Below are 14685 nucleotides of genomic sequence, written 5' to 3'. Positions count from 1 at the left end.
AAAAATGATCTCCACATTTCAAACCACGCAATATTATTCTCTAATATCTATATACAGTGCCCCTGCATCTCCTAAATATGAAAGATATCTTATTTCTTTAGGATTTCCTGGGTGAAGAAATTTTGGAAAAATAAACAGATTATTAAACTTACTGAGGTAGGAGACAGAAGGGCTCCAGGTTGGACATTTACAACCAGCCAGCCTCCTGTTTGCTTTTCCTAAGACGAGAGATAGATGGGCTCCAGTTGAGGGATTTACAGTCAGCCTCCTGCTTGCCCTCTAAATTGGAAGTAACAACAGAAACAGAATAAATAGCCAGTCTTTGTCTCTTACAAACATCTCAAGGAAATATCATGGCAAGGACAAAGAGAGGCAAAACTCTGTCTGAGTAAAGAATTAAGGAATTTTCCACCCCACACCCCACACATTCCTTTTAGGATGAGGGAGACTGTGCAGACAGGCTCCTGGGGGTCAAAAGTCAGAGGACAATTCCAGGTCAGGATGAGTCTTGCTCTTCCAAAGGTCTTCACTTAGAGATCCATCTTAGCTAACTGGTGTGTGCACACCCAAGGGGAGGGTACTGAGACAAATTAATCAGTTGGGGACAAAGCACGAGATTGGCCTGAGGGAAGACAAAGACCCAGAAAACTGCTCCAATGCAACAATCTGAAATAGAAATTTTCTTTATGGGAAAAATTTTAGCTATTAATTCCATTTATATATGCTATACAGGTCATATTTATATAAATATTTCTTTGAAAGCCAGTTTTTGTAGTTTGTTTCTCAAGAAATATATCCATTTTAAATTGTCAAATTCATTTTATAATTTTATAATTTTAATACCTTTTTTCACTTAAAATCTATAAAATAGGTAACATAAATCTATATAAAATATATATAGTATAAAATATAAAACAATAGATTATTTGCAAAATATAAAAATATCTATAAGGTTATATCTACAAAATATCACTACATATACTCCTGACACTGGCACACACATACCTCTCTATTTCTCTTGATCAATCAGCTTTATGTTTATCAACTTCATTGTTCTTCATAAAGAACTAGATTTTTATTTCATTAATATATTTATCATGTTTTTTACTTTATTGATTTCTGATCTGATTTTTATTTTTTCCCTTTGTTTATTGACTTGACAAATAATTTCTTGTTGCAAGACTATGAAAGAACACAAATTTGCGATTCGTATTCCTCATATAGCCAACTAGTACTATAAATTTTCTTGTAAGTATATCTTCGGTAGTAGTCCACATATTTTAATTAATTATGTTTGAATTTTTATTTGTTACTAAATGGCTTTTAATATCTGTATCAAATTCTCATTTAATGTATAACTTTAATTGTCTTATTTACAAACTATCCAATATTTGGGTCTTTTCTAGAGATCTTTCAGTTATTGACATCTAATTTAATTTCCTTATGTTTATAGAATATACTTCAAGGTTTTTTAAGATAAGTTTATAACCAAATGTTATCTATCTTGGTGAAATGCTTCATATGCACTTGAAAAGCTTGGCTTTTAGCTAGAGTGTTTCTTACATATTAATTACATAAAGTTGATAATACCATTATACTGATGATAAGTGATTTATCTAATACAGAGTTGAAAATAACATTCCTACAGATGTTTACCAAGGGCAGGAGAGCAACGCATGAAGGAAGTGAGAACTCCAACAGAGAGAAAATATTAAAAAGCAACAGAAATCACAGAATTGAAGACTATAATAATGGAACTGAAGTGTTAAATATAAGGATTCAACAATAGATAAGATCACACAGAAGAAAGGATCAGAACCTCAAAGACAGGCCAGTGGTGTCTATTCAATGAGGAACAAAATGAAAAATAGAGTGAACAAGAGTGAAGGTAACTTAAGAGATGTTATCAAGAAGATCAACGTGGGTATTGTAGATGTCCCAGAAGGGCAAGACATAAAGGTCAAAAATTTTGCTCAAAAAAATGATGGCTGAAAACTTCCTTAATTTCAGGAGTGCAACATACATCTGGATACAGAATACAGCAAAGTTCTAAGATAAATATAGAGATCCACTCCAAGACATATTATAACTGTTAAGTGTTAAAGACAAGGAGAGAATCTTAAAAACAGGAAGAGAACAACTTGTTACTTACAAGGAAACCACCATAAGACAGTAAACATATTTATTAGCAGAAACTTTCCCTGGTGGGTCAGATGGAAAAGAACCTGCCTGCAATGCTGAAGGCTGGGGTTTGATCGCTGAACCGGGAAGATCCCGTGGAGAAGGAAATGCCAACACACTTCAGTATTATTGTCTGGAAAATCCCATGGAAGGAGAAGCCTGATGGGTTACAGTCCATGGGGTCATGAAGAGTCAGACATGACTGAGGGACAAACACTCGCAGTCCAGAAGGAAGCAATGTGATATATTCGTAGCACTCAAAGAAAAGAAACTGCCAAACAAGAACAATCCACAAAGCAAACTTGACCTTCAGAATCGAAGGATAGATCAAGAAATTTCCCAGCAACTAAAATTGAAGTAGTTCATCACCAAGAGATTAGTCTTACAAGAAATGTTACTGTGACTTCTTCAAGAGAAAATGTAATTATGTTAATAAGTAACAGAAAAAAATCATATAAAAGTTTAACACTTCTCACCAAAATTTTTGGTAAATATAAATATATGGTCAAATTAGCATGAATATTAAAAAAAAATTAAAAACAACTACAACCACATTAAATTGTTAATAGATACAAAATGTAATATATAAGTTATGACATCAAAAACATAAAAAGAGGAAATAAAAGAGTAGTAGAGGTTTGTGTTCATTCAAAGTTAAATTTTTCTCAGTTTGTTGTTGTTTAGTCACTCAGTTGTGTCCAACTCTTTGAGACCCCATGGACTTTAGGTCATCAGCCTCCTCTGCCCATGGAATTTATCAGGCAAGAGTAACGAAGTGGGTTGTCATTTCCTTCTCCAAGGGAATCGTCCTGACCCAGGGATTGAATCTTCATCTCCTGCATTGGCAGATGGATTCTTTACCATGAGGCACCTGAGAAGACCAGATAGTCATTATTTTTATTTTCAGTTCAGTTCAGTTGCTCAGTCGTGTCCAACTCTTTGCGACCCCATGAACCTCAGCACGCCAGTCCTCCCTTTCCATCACCATACGCTGAGTCCACCCAAGCCCATGTCCATTGAGTCAGAGATGCCATCCAGCCATCTCATCCTCTGTCGTTCCCTTCTCCTCTTGCCCTCAATCTTTCCCAGCATCAGGGTCTTTTCCAATGAGTCAGCTCTTCACATCAGGTGGCCAAAGTATTGCAGTTTCAGCTTCAACATCACTCCTTCCAATGAACACCCAGGACTGATCTCCATTAGGATGGACTGGTTGGATCTCCTTGCAGTCCAAGTGACTCTCAAGAGTCTTCTCCAACACCACAGTTCAAAAGCATCAATTCTTCAGCACTCAGCTTTCTTTATAGTCCAAGTCATACATCCATACATGACCACTGGAAAAACCATAGCCTTGACTAGACGGAACTTTGTTGGCAAAGTAATGTCTCCGCTTTTTAATATGCTGTCTAGGTTGGTCATAACTTTCCTTCTAAGGAGTAGGTGTCTTTTAATTTCATGCTTGCAGTCACCATCTGCAGTGATTTGGGAGCCCAGAAAAATAAAGTCAGCCACTATTTGCGCTGTTTCCCCATCTATCTGCCATGAAGTGATGGGACCGGATGCCATGATCTAAGTTTTCTGAATGTTGAGCTTTAAGCCAACTTTTTCACTCTCCTCTTTCACTTTCATTAAAAGGCTCTTAAGCTCTTCTTCACTTTCTGCCATAAAGGTGGTGTCATCTGCATATCTGCGGTTATTGATATTTCTCCTGCCAATTGTGATTTCAGCATGTGCTTCATCCAGCCCAGTGTTTCTCATGATGTACTCTGCATATAAGTTAAATAAGCAGGGTGACAATATACAGCCTTGATGTACTCCTTTCCCTATTTGGAACCAGTCTGTTGTTCCATGTCCAGTTCTAACTGTTGCTTCCTGACCTGCATACACGTTTCTCAAGAGGCAGGTCAGGTGGTCTGGTATGCCCATCTCTTTCAGAATTTTCCACAGTTTATTGTGATCCACACAGTCAAAGGCTTTGGCATAGTCAATAAAGCAGAAATAGATGTTTTCCTAAAGCTCTCTTGCTTTTTCGATGATCCAGTGGATATTGGCAATTTGATCTCTGGTTCCTCTGCCTTTTCTAAAGCCAGCTTGAACATCTGGAAGTTCACGGTTCACGTATTGTTGAAGCCTCGCTTGGAGAATTTTGAGCATTACTTTACTAACGTGTGAGGTGAGTGCAATTGTGTGGTAGTTTGAGCATACTTTGGAATTGCCTTTCTTTGGGATTGGAATGAAAACTGACCTTTTCCAGTCCTGTGGCCACTGCTGAGTTTTCCACACTTGCTGGCATATCGAGTGCAGCACTTTCACAGCTTCATCTTTCAGTATTTGAAATAGCTCAACTGGAATTCCATCACCTCCACTAGCTTTGTTCGTAGTAATGTTTCCTAAGGCCCACTTGACTTCACATCCCAGGATGTCTGGCTCTAGGTGAGTGTGAGTGATCACACCATTGTGATTGTCTGGGTTGTGAAGAAATTTTTTGAACAGTCCTTCTATATATTGTTGCCACCTTTTCTTAATATCTTCTGCTTCTGTTAGGTCCATACCATTTCTGTCCTTTATCGAGCCCATCTTTGCATGAAATGTTCCCTTGGTATCTCTAATTTTCTTTAAAAGATCTCTAGTCTTTCCCATTCTGTTGTTTTCCTCTATTTCTTTGCAGTGATTCCTTAGGAAGGCTTTCTTATCTCTCCTTGCTATTCTTTGGAACTCTGCATGCTAACCGGTATATCTTTCTTTTTCTCCTTTGCTTTTTGCTTCCCGTCTTTTCCCAGCTATTTGTAAGGCCTCCTCAGACAGCCATTTTGCTTTTTTGCATTTCTTTTTCTTGGCGATGGTCTTGATTCTTCTCTCCTGTACAATGTCACAAACTTCCATCCATAGTTCATCAGGCATTCTGTCTATCAGATCTAGTCCATTAAATCTATTTCTCACTTCTACTGTATAATCATAAGGGATTTGATTAAGGTCATACCTGAATGGTCCAGTGGTTTTGTCCACTTTCTTCTATTTCAGTCTGAATTTGGCAATAAGGAGTTCACGATCTGATCCACAGTCATCTCCCAATCTTGTTTTTGGTGACTTTATAGAGCTTCTCCATCTTTCACTCCAAAGAATATAATCAATCTGATTTCGGTGTTGAACATCTGGTGATGTCCATGTGTAGAGTCTTTTCTTGTGTTGTTGGAGGTGGGTGTTTGCTATGACCAATGCATCTCTTGGCAGAACTCTATTAGCTTTTGCCCTGCTTCATTCTGTACTCCAAGGCCAAATTTGCCTATTATTCCAGGTGTTTCTTGACTTTCTACTTTTGCATTACAGTCCCATATAAAGAAAAGGACATCTTTTTGGGGGTATTAGTTCTAGAATGTCTTGTAGGTCTTCATAGAATCATTCAACCTCACCTTCTTCAGCATTACTGGTCAAGGCATAGACTTGGATCACCGTGATATTGAATGGTTTGCCTTGGAAACGAACAGAGATTATTCTGCCGTTTTTGAGATTGTATCCAAGTACTGCATTTTGGACTCTTTTGTTGACTATGATGGCTACTCCATTTCTTCTAAGGGATTCCTGCCCACAGTAGTAGATATAATGGTCATCTGAGTTAAATTCACCCATTCCAGTCCATCTTAGTTCGCTGATTTCTAGAATGTTGGCATTCACTCTTGCCATCTCCTGTTTGACCACTTCCAATTTGCCTTGATTCACGGACCTAACATTCCAGGTTCCTATGCAATATTGCTCTTTACAGCATCAGACTTTGCTTCTATCACCAGTCACATCCACAGCTGAGTATTGTTTTTGCTTTGGCTCCATCCCATAATTCTTTCTGGAGTTATTTCTCCACTGATCTCCAGTAGCATATTGGGCACCTACTGACCTGGGGAGTTCATCTTTCAGTGTTCCAGCTTTTGCCTTTTCATACTGTTCATGGGGTTCTCAAGGCAAGAATACTGAAGTGGTTTGCCATTCCCTTCTCCAGTGGACCACATTCTGTCAGACCTCTCCAACATAACCTGTCCGTCCTGGGTGGCCCCACATAGCATGACTTAGTTTCATTGTGTTAGACAAGGCTGTGGTCCATGTGATCAGATTGGCTAGTTGTCCCTGACTGTAGTTTTAGCCTGTGTGCCCCCTGATCCCTTCTCTCAGTGCCCACCATCTTACCTGGGTTTCTCTTACCTTGGACACAGGGTCTCTCTTCATGGCTGCTGCAACAAAGTTCAGCCGCTGCCCCTGACCTCCGGCCCAGGGTAGCTCCTCTCAGCTGGTTTCAGTGTGCCACCACAGCCGCTGTGCTCAAATAAAATTTTTAATTTATTCAGAGGTAAATTAAAAAAAAAATCTAGATATCCAGAAATGCATGCTTTATTCTTCTCATTTTTTACATTTGTCTCTTTCATTATGATTAGGATATGTTAAGAGTCTCTCATCCATCTGCTGGATCATCAAAAAAGTGAGAGAGCTCCAGAAAAACATCTATTTCTGTTTTATTGACTATGCCAAAGCTTTGATTGTGTGGATCACAATTAACTGTGAAAACTGTGAAAGAGAAGGGAATACTAGACCACCTGATCTGCCTCTTGAGAAACCTGTATGCAGGTCAGGAAGCAACAGTTAGAACTGGACATGGAACAACCCACAGTTCCAAATAAGAAAAGGAGTACATCAAGGCTGTATATTGTCATCCTGCTTATTTAACTTATATGCAGAGTACATCATGTGAAATGCTGGGCTGGAAGAAGCACAAGCTGGAATCAAGATTGCCGGGAGAATTATCAATAGCCTCAGATATGCAGATGACACCACCCTTATGGCAGAAAGGGAAGAAGAACTAAAGAGCCTCTTGATGAAAGTGAAAGAGGAGGGTGAAAAAGTTGGCTTTAAGTTCAACATTCAGAAAACTAAGATCATGGCATCCGGTTCTATCACTTCATGGCAAATAGATGGAGAAACAGTGCAAACAGTGGCTGGCTTTATTTTGGGGGGCTCCAAGATCACTGCAGATGGTGATTGCAGCCATGAAATTAAAAGATGCTTACTCCTTAGAAGGAAAGTTATGACCAACCTAGACAGCATATTAAAAAGCAGAGACATTACTTTGCCAACAAAGTTCCGTCTAGTCAAGACTATGGTTTTTCCAGTGGTCATGTATGGATGTGAGACTTGCACTATAAAGAAAGCTGAGCACCGAGAATTGATGCTTTTGAATTGTGGTGTTGGAGAAGACTCTTGAGAGCCCCTTGGACTGCAAAGAGATCCAACCAGTCCATCCTAAAGGAGATCAGTCCTGGGTGTTCATTGGAAGGACTGATGTTGAAGCTGAAACTCCAATACTCTGGCCACCTGATGTGAAGAGCTGACTCATTGGAAAAGACCCTGATGCTGGGAAAGATTGAGGGCAGGAGGAGAAGGGGACGACAGAGGATGAGATGGTTGGATGGCATCACTGACTCAATGGACATGAGTTCGGGTGAAATCTGGGGGTTGGTGATAGACAGGGAGGCCTGACATGCTGCAGTTCAGTTCAGTTCAGTCGCTCAGTCATGTCTGACTCTTTGTGACCCCATGAATCGTAGCACACCAGGCCTCCCTGTCCATCACCAACTCCCGGAGTTTACCCAAACCCATGTCCATCGAGTATATATATATATATATGTATATACATACATATACATATCATTAATATAAATTAAATTTGATAACATACTTGATAACTACTTTAACATTAAAAATCCTTTTTGATAAATTTTCGGCATGGGTAGATTTATTCGGATTTGGTAAATGACCAACAAACACTCAAATTGCTAAGTGATTCTTTGAATCATAGACCTTTGCAGAGAAAGATGCACCCAAATATCTCGTCTGACTTTAAGAATTGAAAAGTAATCATGTCTTCTTACATGGTACTTTCTAAAATATGGAAGATCCAGCTTATAGTATTATAGTCAAGAAATTAAATGTCTAAGACAGGAATGTACATTATAATTTGTATTTAAGAAGTTCTCAGGCGTGTCTGAAGAAAACATCACTGTTGTTCTTTTGAATTCTTTAATAGGAATCTTTGCCCCTCATTGAGATAGAAGCTAATTTTAATGATTTTCTTTTTGTTGTACTCTATCCATCTTTTTTTTTTTTTTTTTTGGAATGACAGACACATTTGAAATTAATTTGGTAATTAAGCCATCTGTATTTTCATTGGTAAATTTTTAGATGAACTCTTCTTCTTCTGAGTTCTGGACATTCAAAAACTAAACATATAGGTATGGGGAAAATTCCTTTATCTTGTTTAGATTTCCAGAATGAAAAAAATGGTAACCTAGCTTCCATGTTCTGTTATCTTTTCAGCATGTATAAATCTCCACTCTTCATTTTCATCTAAATAAGTTAGCTCTTTTTAATATGGATGTGTTTGAATAGTAAAACCATTGTCTCATTAATTTTGGCTTTGAGCTTTGCAGTTAATTAAGTTTCCTCCTCTCTCTTCATCCAATACATCCAATTAATATTCAAATCTGGTTAGCTTATTTCATAATGCCTCTTAAACTTATCATTTCATTTTTATTTAATTATGAAGATCACAGCATTCTCGTTTTAGTGCTTCCAAACTGTTTATTCTCACTATAGTTTACTTTGGTCCACTTTGTATTTTTCATAAATATACTTTTCATTATATGTTGTTCCCTCTTGCAAGTATTAATAATTCACTATCCACTTATCCTGATGCTGAAGCTCCAATATTTTGACCACCTGATGAAAAGAGCCAAGTCACTGGAAAAGGCCCTGATGCTGGGAAAGATTGAAAGCAGGAGGCAAAGGCGTCAGAGGATGAGATGGTTGGGTGGCATCACCAAACTCAATGGACATGAGTTTCAGCAAACTTCAGAAGATAGTGAAGGACAGGGAAGCCAGATGTGCTGCAGTCTATGAAGTCTCAAAGAGTCAGACATGACTTAGCAACTGAACAACAATCCACTTATTCATTAATTATATATTTGACAATTTAGCAGTCTGTGAAATGTTAAGAATATTAAAAGAAGACATTTACCACAAGAAAATTATAAGCCCAAGATCTTTTTATCTTTACTGCCTCTTACTACTCCATAGTTGTTCATTTATTAGAACCATCCTTTACTTCATCTATCCTCTATAGCAGCATAAACTTCCCATCTCATCTTCTTCAGCTTTCACCTTTAAATACCTATGTCAGTGACAACCTTCACTGAGTAGTCACTGACAATTTTAGGATAATATACTTTTCCATGTAAATCTTAGTTTTTATTCTATTTTCTGTACATATTTTTCAGTTCTTCATAGTAACTTATTTATCTGTGTGTATCTTTCAGTGTATCATAACATTGGATATATTCAATATTTAATGAATGTGATTTTCTCAACTAAAATTAGTGGACATGTCATTATGAGATGGCTGATTAAACAACTTGGTTGCCAGGATAACCCCTTTCAGGGCCTGAAAGAGGGATCTTGTCTAACATTCAGGAACAAATTTTGTGAGGAGACACAGATGCTAACAAAGCAAGAGACTTTATAGGGTGGGAAACAGGAGGGTAAGGAAACCCATGAGAACTGCTCTGCCATGTGACTCAGTCTCACAGTTTCAGGGAATTAGTGATTGGATTAGTTTTGAGATTATCTTTGGCCAATTATTCTGACTAAGGGTCCTTCTGGGTGGTGCACCCATTGCTGAGCCAGGATGGATGCCAGTGAGGAGGATTCTGGGAAGTGGTGGGACATCACCATGCGGTGTCTCTTTTTGACCTTTCCTGAACTCTTCCAGTTGGTAGTGGCTTGTTAGTTCTGTGCTCCTTACCAGGACCTCTTATGGTAAAATAACTCACACAAATAGTTATTATGGTGTCTGGCCAGGGTGGGCGGTTTCAGTCAGTGTATTTCCCCTAACAGTTTGAGAAGCAAACCAATCCAGTCTGCTTGATATTTTTTAATAAACCATTATTATCAATGATCAAAGTGAGAAAAGTGCCTCTATTAGTGTATATTGATAAAATAGCATTGTATTTTTCCTTAAATGAATTACATTTGATTACCTTGTCAAATCAGGACTCACATGATCGATATGGGTGATCACGTTTACCTTTAATGCCTTTCAGACTTTTCACCACTAACCTTTCTCTATGAATGGAAAGTTTTTCAGTCTTCTCATTACCCAGATAAATAATGTGTTTCTCTAGAGAGTCATTTTTAGGGCCGGAAGATGGGGAGGTAAAATTAAAAAACAAACAAACAAACAAAATGATCATAAACTGTGGCAAATATCTCCTTTAGGTCAGACTTCAGGAGGGGATGTATTAATTTCTTTCCTGCAGTCATTCACAGGTGGGCTAGGTCAGGATATTTCCTGAGGGGTGAACATAGATATTTAAGTTTTACCTTAAGGTGTGAGGGGCTGGGAGATGGGTCATTATGTATACTTTAAGCGTTTGGGATTCCCTCGTAGCTCAGAAGGAAAGAAGCTGCCTGCATTGAAGGAGACCGGGGTTCCATTCCTGGGTGGGAAAGATCTCCTTGAGAAAGAAATGGGAACCCATTCCAGTATTCTTGCCTAAAGAATCCCATGGACAGAGGAACCCAGTGGGCTAAGGTCCATGGGGTTGCACGAGTCAGGACACGACCAACCACCACCAAGCTATTGGCAATATCCCTTTAGTGATTAACTTGCAGCAAAAGCAATAGAATACAAGGTTAAATTAAAGAAACAGATTCAGTGTGGAGTCAGATTCTCTTCCCTATTAAAATCTTAAAGAAATACTGAGTTAACAAAAAGAGAGGGGGAGAGAAAGAGAGGTAGGTCAAGAATAAGATTCAATGGAAATTACCACCTTGTCCCTCTAAACTTTGATTCTTTTTCACACTGTCAAAAACGTAAGAGTCACTTTCTTTGTTCTTTGAAAAATCTGTAGGGGATATCTGCCTCAATTGGTTTTTCATTATTTAGTGGAAAGATGTTTAATCTGTCAAAAAAACTTTTCTGAACTCATATTAATTTTTAGAATGCTGCGTAAATATATGTATTTGTTCAATTGTATTTCTCCAATTCACACAGGAAATTAGTGAATGCCCTCCTCTATGGAGGAGAGATTTTTGTTAATTTTCATTTCTTCCTTGAATATGTCTCCAAGGTCTTGCTGACAGTTAAGAAAAGTTAAACTCTATTTGACAGCATTGCAGAATGAATGGTACAATAAAACATACTTAGTTTCTGAATTTGTTACTGGGAAGAGCCAATTATGATTCCAAGTTAAATCTGTTTCTTTAACCTTTTCTTCCCATTACTTTTGTTAACTAAAAGGACTCAGTTTTACATAATTGCCTCCCTCAGGGAACCCTGTCCCTCTGCCTGAATATTAAACCAAAATGCTTCTGTTCAATATTAAACCCTGTCCACCTGTAGGTGGCTACAAAGAGTGGGCAGTGTCCCCATTCCTGGAAATCCCCACTCCTTCTCCAAGATAGAATATTCTTCCCTCTTTCATTAGCCTATTAAAATTCCCAGTAAAACTAACTACCCTCTCTGCCAGGAGCCAGCTCACGAGATCCCACCCATGACAGAGTCATGAGAAGGAGGACTGATCAAGCACGGCTTCTCAGGCCTCAGGGATTCTCGGAAGGCTGCCTCAGCGCTCACCTTAAAGATGATATCTGTCTTTCTGATGTTTGCTACAATAAACCTCTTCTTATTTTCTGTGACTTAGACAAAAGGCTTTTCCTGATTCTCTTCTAAAATAGATCAATCTGAAACCTCAATTGACAAGGCTCCTGAACAGTAACACCCTAATAAAATTATCTAGGATATAGAGTATACTAATTCAAATTCCTCTTGCTGGCATATTGGTTTGTTTAATAAATATACCTGTGTCTTTGGATCTAATGTACATGACTGCTCCTTAACAATAAAACAGTATTGAGAGCCTCCGCACAGAAAGCCCCAATGGGCACAGAATCCTTCGTAGGAAAAAAGGCTTATTAGGAAATATAAGAAATATTGCTTCATGAAACTGTGACTTAGTTTATATTTACTCACTATGTTTTTGCTCTTAACGTATTTAGCCTATATAATAAAAGCATAATAGTTAGAGATTTATAAATAGAAGTTTAGCTTTAATACAAATAATAAGACAATTGTTGATTTAACTGATGATTCTTACTTAGAGCTGACCTTCAGCTTGCTGTTCTATGACTTTATGGGACCACATTCTTTTCTGTTAAGCTCAAGGTGTAGGATAGATTACCGAAGACAGGTTTTACTTTGTACTTTGAAACTTTCTGTTAATGAATTCTTTCTTTGTCATAATCTACTGTGCCTGATACAAAAGTGTTCTGGCTGATCAATCCTTATCAATAGAGTCACAAGATGTTAGCAGGCCTCCAGGCTGGAAGATGATGTAGATAACTTGAAACTTTGGTAATTAAGATATGCAAATAGTATCCTGGTTTCGATAAAGGTCAAAATTGTTGACCCATTAAACTGATTTGGCATGACTCTATACTTTACATTTGTTTCTATGTACCACTAAAATTATAAAAGCTGTCTTAAAAACAATAAAGTTGAGAGACACTTGGAAACACCAAGATTCGCTGTATCTTCTCATTTCGCATCGCCGATGCCGTCCTTCCTGAGGGAACCCCTGGACCAGCTGGAGCTGGACTCTGGCACCTCTCAGCCCTTGCCTCTCTTTTCCAGAGGACTCCAAGACATGGAGGACCCCAACTCTTGCTCTCTAAGACAGCCCACACTCTGTCTATGGAATATGCATATCTCTAAATCAACTGTTTTCACTTTACTATGGCTCAATTCTCGTATTGTTTGCATACCTCCCTACCTCTGTGATTGGACATGACTTAGTGACTAAACCACCATCACTACCTATGTGATAATTGTCAAGGACCCTCACTTGCCAGCCAGTCTCAGGGACTCACAGGAGACCTGGGACATGCCAATCCTCTTGCTCTCCATTTTTCCTACATCATAATTAAAAATAAAATTTAAGTTTAGAAAAGTTGCAAAGATTGATGTGTCCTCCCTTAGCACTGTTAGTTGCTCAGATGTATATGACACTTTGTGACCCTATGAACCATATCCCACCAGTCTCCTCTGCTCATGAAATCCTCTAGACAAGAATATTGGAGTAGATCACCATTTCCTTCCCCAGGGAATCTTTCTGACCCAGGGACTGAACTCGGGTCTCCCTCAGTGTGGGCAGATTCTTTACCTTCTGAGCCACCAGGGAAGTCATAATGGTAGGCAATTTCCATATTTGGAGTTTCTTTCCTACCCTCTAAAATCAATGCATCTATAAAATGTATGAAAATTTACCCTAAAAATTTTGGCCAGATAACTAAAATCATTGTAGATTACAATGTAAAGTTTAAGAAATCTGCATTTTTACTGAAAATTGTCCTCAGATCTCCTGGCTATGTTGTATTAAGCCTTTTCATATATTCTCTTACATAATAGCAAGCACAGTGTGGGGTTCACCCTGTTTTCATTCCTAAGTATCAATGTGAAATGCTGTATTTATGTGCAACATAGGATAGACTGAATTAAAAGAGATTACATTTGATCTTCTTTTGTATTCATTTATCTCTCATATCTTAACTTTTTGTTTGTTTTACACATGTATCTTCCCATGTTTCAGGATTTAAGAGTAGCAATAGTGATCTCAGGTGGACTCAAGGCTTGATGCAGGATTTTGGTTCCCAACCAGAGATTGAAGTCAGACCTTGGCAGTGAAAGCACTGAATCCTAGACACTAGTAGCCAGTGACAAGGCCCTGACCCATAGCTGTATAGAAATAAATTTCCACAGAGAGATGGAAAGTAGTGAAATAAGTAATGTGTTTATTAGGAGGAAAAGCATACACATGGATAGACACACTTATGGTTTCAGAGAGAGACTTGCAGCATTGTGGTAGTTTAAATCACTTACATAGGACATTTCTTCCAGGTTTCCTTTGGCCAATCAAGTTGCTTTGCCTGAATGTGAGTCCCTATATGGTATATCTCAGGATGTTCCCATGTATGTGTGTGCATCTCTTACCCAAGATGGATTTCAGTGAAGAGACCTATGGGTAGGTTGACATCACTCCCTTTTCAAACTTCAAGGAGGCTTCCTGTGCATTTATAGTTGGCAAGGTCTCCTTGACATTGGGAATGAAAACACGTGGTCTCTGTCTTTTATCTGGGCAGGGCTCAGCCTCCTCTATCTTCATCTTGAGATTATCTATCCACAGGGGACAAACTCTGACTGCTCACCCTGGGACCCATCTATCTCCTACTTCAGTAAGAACTAAAATACCCTTTTGTTGAATGTATGTGTGTGTAAGAGAGAGAGAGAGACAGTGTAAGAGAGAAAATGTAGTGACCTTCTTTGCCAATGGGATGTTTAATAAAATGAGGATTATAGAATACATTTCCTTATAAATATATATGTATATATAATATGTGTGTGTGTGTGTGTGT

Source organism: Giraffa tippelskirchi, chromosome 4 (genome assembly GCF_054371585.1).
Source record: "Giraffa tippelskirchi isolate mGirTip1 chromosome 4, T2T-mGirTip1v1.2.pri, whole genome shotgun sequence".
Lineage (NCBI taxonomy): Eukaryota > Metazoa > Chordata > Mammalia > Artiodactyla > Giraffidae > Giraffa > Giraffa tippelskirchi.
The sequence above is the reverse complement of the archived record's forward strand: the minus strand, read 5'-3'. Positions refer to the sequence as shown.